We start from the raw sequence: 6,870 nt of genomic DNA, 5'->3' as shown, positions 1-6,870 counted from the left end.
TAAAACCCCAAGGTTAAAAATTGGCTTGTAATACCTTATTATTTATAAGTTCTTACATTCAGTTAAGTTGTTTTTTATGGAGATATTCCAGAAAACTGCTTTCAGTTCTGGAATGACTGACCTCCTCCTAATTAGGTGAAACTTGGCATGCCTCAGATCTACAAAATGCATAAAGACTACAGGTACAATACTTTATAAAAAAGATTTCATTAAATACTGTACTTCTAAGATCATCATAGCTGAGAAACCACCATTTTGTTTCACTTATTGTTTGGGGGAAAAGGCAAAATGTAGCCAGAAAACAATAAGATTGCTCGTTCCTCAGCTGCAGAATCTTTTTTCCAAAATAAATCTTTATGCTGTTTTCCCTCCTTCTAATGAATGTTTTGGTGTCTTGCTGGCAAAAATGAAAACAGGAACAAAGACAATAGTTTGTGAAGAGTCTTTTCACTTGGGAAAAATTACTTTATAGTAACTGTAGTATAATCTGTCGTAACTCCAAATATAGCAGAGGAGTGCAAGAAGAAAGCAGCAATGGTAAGTGCCTCCCTGGGTACTTCACTGGAATTACAGCTCTCTGGCTGTGATTTAGACATTTAAACTGACCAGTTTTAGGTTTATCCCTCTATTAACAGGCATGTAGACTGACAATTGTAACTAAGATTTTCTGGGGTGAGATGCAGTTTCAGGAGACAGCCTTTAAAAATAGGGGTGAAAGAATGACAGAACCAACCACGCAATAACTAAGGTTTATACAATAAATGATAGCCAAAAGAGTATCATGACCACCATTTACAGTTTACCGTGACTGCCATTGCTATTTTGTGCAGTTCTTAATATGGAGGAGATGGTGTGTCTAATCCTGTACATACTATTGCAAAATGTTCACTGAATATTCTTTTCCAAGAGGTAAATATATTTTTTAATGTAAACTAACAGATTATTACCTTCAACCTTGAGCCATGGAGTGAAACTTTAGAAAGCTGACTACAACGGTATTTAACATTTTCTATGAAGATACACAGAGATCGCAGCTCAGGAGGGACCCTTCACCGCACCCATGCCCCTTTCCAGATAGGTTGCGTTTTCAATTTCCCCGTATTCTAAAAACATCACAGAGGTAACGGGATTCTGGCACAGACGGGCAATACTGTAGTTATGGAAGTGTCACCATTTTAGTGAATTCTAGTCCTGTGCCCAGTGGTAACAGGAAAAGTAGTGTGGAGAGTAGTGGCAGAATCAGCTACTGGGCCTGAATTTGGGGCGTAGCTGTGGCAAGTTGGCTTGCTTTTAATTGCAGAAAGGCCTAGGTTACATTTTTTATGCTCCTGGGAAATCAGACAACACTAACAGTCATATAGTAACCCAAGGGATTAGTAAAAATCATTCAAAATCAAAACAGAGACCCAAAACCCCACAGTTAATCTTTCAAAGAGGAAATCTCGTTGTTTTTTACCTCTTGTGTTTGAATGTACTTCAATGTAAAACTTCAGCAATGTACTAGGACAGGTTTGTTCCTATACCTGCCATGAGTCACAGCATCCAGAGGAGTCTTCCTCATCTCTGTCAGCCGTTCAGAGAGCAGTTGGTCACAGATGCATCCACTGACCTGCTTTGGCTTGTTTTTCATGGCCAGAGTACTTCACCCATTCTCAGCTGCACATGCTGACAGAACAGGATGGTTTTGCCCCCAAGTCCAGTCCTTTAAAAGGAAAAGCTCTTTTGTTAAAGGAAAGTTGAATGATAGGGTAGGACTTTTGGCTAGAACTTGTTCACTATGAGTAGTCTTTGGAAGGTTACCAAATGATTGTTCCCAAGCTGCGTGACCTAAATCAGCTTCTTTTTCTCCTGGAAAAGTTAGCAGGAGTGGCTGTTGGCACGTATCGGGATAGAGGAAGAGGGGCCCCAGCTCCAGGTGCCGCCCTGATGTGGAAATGACAACAGAGGACAGATATACCCAGGTCCATTCTGCACAGCCAAGGCTGACACTGGCGTGGGTGCCAGGCTGAGTGGGCAGCCAGGGTAACACGGAGACACTAGGGTGGATGGGGAGCAGGCGGGAGAGGAGCCCATAAAGAAGGCCATGCAAAGCAGAGGAGGAAGGTACCAGGAAGTGGGAGCATGACTGAAGGGAGCTGCTGATGGTCTCTGAACCAGAACAGCAGTCAGGATGGCAGCTCCAGTGCTTCAGGAGCTCCCAGCAGGCAACGCTGACACCACAGAAGGCAGGGAAGAGCAGGCACCATGCCTTTCCTTAGCTAGGATTGATAAACATCCCTTGTAACACAGCATCCAACATGAAAGTTCTGTGTCTCGTGTGATCCTCATGTAGGACACAAACTCTCCTGCATGTTGATAGCAATTAGCCTCACAACTGCAGTGCATTTGGACATGCTCAGTTTGTCTGCTTCACGCACCATGTGTACGATTTGCTGTGCATGCACAACAGTGTGAACATGCAATGCAGTTAACTGGAGCGGTCCTGGCTTTATACGTAGGATGTCTAGTCCTGTGTTCGGTAGGACTGCACTCCGTGATGGCTGGTGGCACACAAATTATCTGTCACTGACATGCGAGTTGTGGGAGGGCAGCCTCCACCCAGCAGGAGGTACCGCAGAGAGAATTCCTCCTGCCCTTTTCTGTAACATGCTGCAAGAATAAATCACCTACTCAGCTCTAAATGGTGCTTAAGTGATATAATGGAGTTCTTCCCTGGCCTGTAGACAGAGATAACAGCACTTTGATCTAGCACTGATTAAAACCGTGTTAGTCTGATGTTTGTTTCCAAATAAATATTTTATAACAAAAATGAAGTTGAAAAATAGAATTTGACTATAAAAGCAAATCTGGGATAAACGGAATAAGGACAAGAGGGCTGTTCTTTAACATTAATATTTGTATTCAAAGATATCCTAAAGGCATGCAAGGAACTTTGACATCTAATTCCTTAATATTTGCAGGATATAACAGAGCTTTGGAGCTTGCATTATGAGTGAAAAAAAGAAAATATTTGATTCGCCTCTGCAACACAAGTGAAACGAAATAGTGGGTCTGTAATTTAACTATCATATCCATTAGCACAGCTACTAAAAGTGGTTGCTTTTCCCAGTTTTCACAGGTAGTTTTGATCTTGGGAGGATTGCCATGCTATGGCAAGCTATTAAATACAGTCTTTTTTAGTTGTAATTTTCAGATGCTTTGTGATGAAAGTATGACTCATTAGTATGAATCACATAAAAGTGGATCCAGATAACGCCACTGCACAAGTTCCTACTCTGCTCGCCAAGCTATCTTCTCAGCCTGCCAGTGACTAAGAATATGTATCAGGAGCATCCACTAAGTGATTTCTTCCTGTACATGCCACATGGAGGAGAAGTCAATATTTATACCTCACACTTGATAGAATTCATTAAATATATTTTGCTAAATAACACTCTATATTACATATTCCTTGTCTAATATTTGCCCACGGAAGAAGTATTTGTTATGTGAATCGAATGCCTGGTTAAGAAGAGCTAAATGAGTACAACATATTTAATATTTATTTGGTAGCACAACACAGTAGACACAGGGGAGGTGAGAGAGAATGCAAATACAGGAGGAAGAAAAAGTGATTAAAGGGCATAGACAGAACACGAAATATTTCCACATGGCGACAGTGATTCTGAAAAAAGTAAGCAGCAAGACAAGCTCAGATATTTGGATTTTATAATGCAAAAGTTAAATATTTTAAGTAACAAATAATATTTAAGGAGGATTGTAAATGACTATTCACAGGCAGACATGTTTTGTCTAAAAATACATTGCTTCAGGAGAACTCCAGAGGTGATCCACTTCTGTAAGATATGGACCATTTGGGTTCTTCATATTTAGGGACACCTTTTACCGACAGGTTCTTAGTATAAGAGAATTTTATTTTTACTTTTATATTGGTTTAGCCTGTGATGTAGTGAGTGAAATTAATACCACAGCAAAATCTAGTAACAGCAACAACAACCCCCCCCTACCGTAGAGAGCTGTTACAGTCGTGTTAAAGACTACTTAATGGAGAGGTTCATTATGGAGAAATTGTACTGGCTGATGGGATTTTGTGAGAATTTACACGGCAGAATTTTGGCAAACTGTGTGCATTAGCCAGTAATATGTTTTTCTGGAAATAACGTTGTGCACTTGTAATGAAAGCAGCATGTCCTGCTTTATTTTCTGAAATACCTTCCTTGAGAACAAATGGAAGTCAGAACTGTACAGGAGGAGGAAGGATTTTGGCCATTTATCTTATGATTTGAAGAAAACTCCAATATAATTTACCAGCAGCAAGAAGCTGTGATATGTTTAACACTGAACTTTTAATTTTATGAAAGCAAGTTGAGTCCAAGATGTAAATATATCTCTACTTGACATCAGATAAATGTGAGAAAAGCTGTACCAGACATTTATAATACTTCTTTTAGCAGATGTGTTTGCATATTTAGCTGTGGTGTCCTTCTGGTAAATATAATCGTGGCATAGTTCAACCTTGTTTCCTTATATTGGTTCCTAGCTATGTACTTTTTCTGCTGTGTGTGTGACTGTGATTATCCAATCTAGTCTGGACATCCTAGGAATTTCTTTTTGGTATCAGTATAGACTGGAATTCCTCTGACATCAATGGATTTTTCTCTTTACCAACCACAATTAAGTGCACTGTTACATTTAATATGGAATTTGAAGGGGTTTTACAGGATCTTTCTTAAAAAGACATGTGTACGCATATGTCATACTGATGGCCTTCATATGTTTATTCAGTTCTGCTGGTTTTGCATTGTATAACCACAGTCTGCCAACTTTGTTAATGCAAACCTGAAATGTGAAAACTATGTAACTTGAAATTTAACTTTATTTTATTAAGGAAACGTTTTGAACATCATGAGCAAATTTCAAAGTATTATTCTCAATTTTGAACAGGACAGCCATTTACCAAAAAACACCCAACAAAAACCCCTGTGGTACAGAAACCTCAGTCTTGAGTAAATATTGTAGTTTATGCTCATCTCTCATAGCTTTCAATTCACTCTCTGAATGGACTCAATTCTTTTATTGAAATGATATCCCACAAACCAAATGTTGTCCATGATTAATTCCTACATACATTTGCTGGAACAAGCTCTTATGTTGTGCTGTTGGCATGTTGTGTTTCTGGTTGCACAGTCTCTCTGTGCATGGTCACAGTTATATACACTAATTTATTTTATGGATGTGGTTTTGGTTTTGGATTTGCCCGACTGTTTTTCTCTACTCCAGTGTTTTATGGTGCTAGTATCTTCCTTTCTCGGGAGGGTACCTTAGCAAATGTCACAAACATACATAGCTACCATGTTAATAAATGGGAGATGAGTGTTACATACTGAGAAATGGAACTGTATAATCTTTGTAACAATAAGAACATTCTCAGAGGATATTTAAACTTGTTCTTCTCATCTGCCAAATCAAATTCTCTTTTTAATTATTCCTAACATCAGCTCTTCTGTGGCAAAGCAATGAATACAAGGAGGTACAAGCAGCAACAGAAGAGCACTGAAAGCATTGTGCAGGGAATTAAAATCAACTGAAACAGAATGATTCTATGATTCTATGATAAGTGTTAGAATACTGGTTGCAGTACTGAATTACTATCTTTACCTTATTTAATGCCTAGACGGCTCTCATTTTCCTGTACAAGACACAACAACCACAGTGTGGGACCTGGCGGAGGTGTGGTGAAACCATACGCACAAAGATGACCAAAGCAGGTCTCATGCAGCAGCCATCTTGTACCGCCTCTTTGTGGTCCTCCAATTTGCTCTCCCAGCTATTGCCTTAACGTTAAAGCAGTCAAACCTGGAAAAAAAAAGGTGAAGATGTCCCTCTGGTCGATTTTTGGGTCTGCACAGTTTGGTTTTTTTAAATCACACCAGTGACTACTGTGAAGTAGAAAAGGACCTTGGAAGGGTCATGCATCTATGAAACCGAGACCAAAGGTTCTCTCCCGAGAAATAGTTCTTTGCCCCCTGGTGGTGAATTAATTTTGAAAAGTACCACAAAACACTTTTAGGAAAATTTACTTAAAATTAAAAAGAAATACCAATTGCTTCAGTGAACACAAGTAAAAGTAATCTGCTAAGCAATACTTGGTGTGTCACACACAATTAAGAAAAATCCTGTTACGAACAAGCTCTATCAATCTTTGATGGTCACTGCAGAATAGAACAAAACGAATCGATATCACACTGAAAACTGTACGAAACCTTCAACATTTCAAAATCATGTTTCTCATTTTGCTCTTTTTGTGAGGGTTAACATAAATGTATTGAGAACATCGTGTAGCCTTGTGAATCCCTGATTTCCCATGTTCTTACATTGTAGGCAGTGGGAATTAAGTTTGTCTGCACAGCATCCTAAAGTTGTGCCTCTCTCTGGAGATAAGTAATGTTATCCATACAGTGAGAGCTCTCATTCTGGGAAACATTCCTTGGATAAAAATTCTGAAAGAGCTGTACATCTCTCTAAAAGTCGTCTGGAGGTTTTCAGTTTGCATATGCTGAGCATCTCAATATGTGAATAGAGTACCAGGGTGTTGTTCTTGGAATAGTAATAACTAAATTGACATCAAAAGTCATCCACTTGCAGTTAAAGCCACAGATCATTTTGAAAGGTGTCAAGAATACATTGTTTAAAAATATGGCATAATACTTCTAATCACTGATTTTGTTTTGTCTTTTAATTCTTGTGCCTCCTGAACTTCTGCTTCCCCGTGTTGATGTTCTTTGAGAAAATACATATTAAAATAAAATGACAGACTATTGGCACGTCATGCAGCAAAATATTATGCATTTATGCTGGAAAAAGGCCATT

Source organism: Psittacula echo, assembly GCF_963264785.1.
Source record: "Psittacula echo genome assembly, chromosome: 2".
Taxonomy (NCBI): Eukaryota; Metazoa; Chordata; class Aves; order Psittaciformes; family Psittacidae; genus Psittacula; species Psittacula echo.
This window is presented reverse-complemented; position numbering follows the sequence as displayed.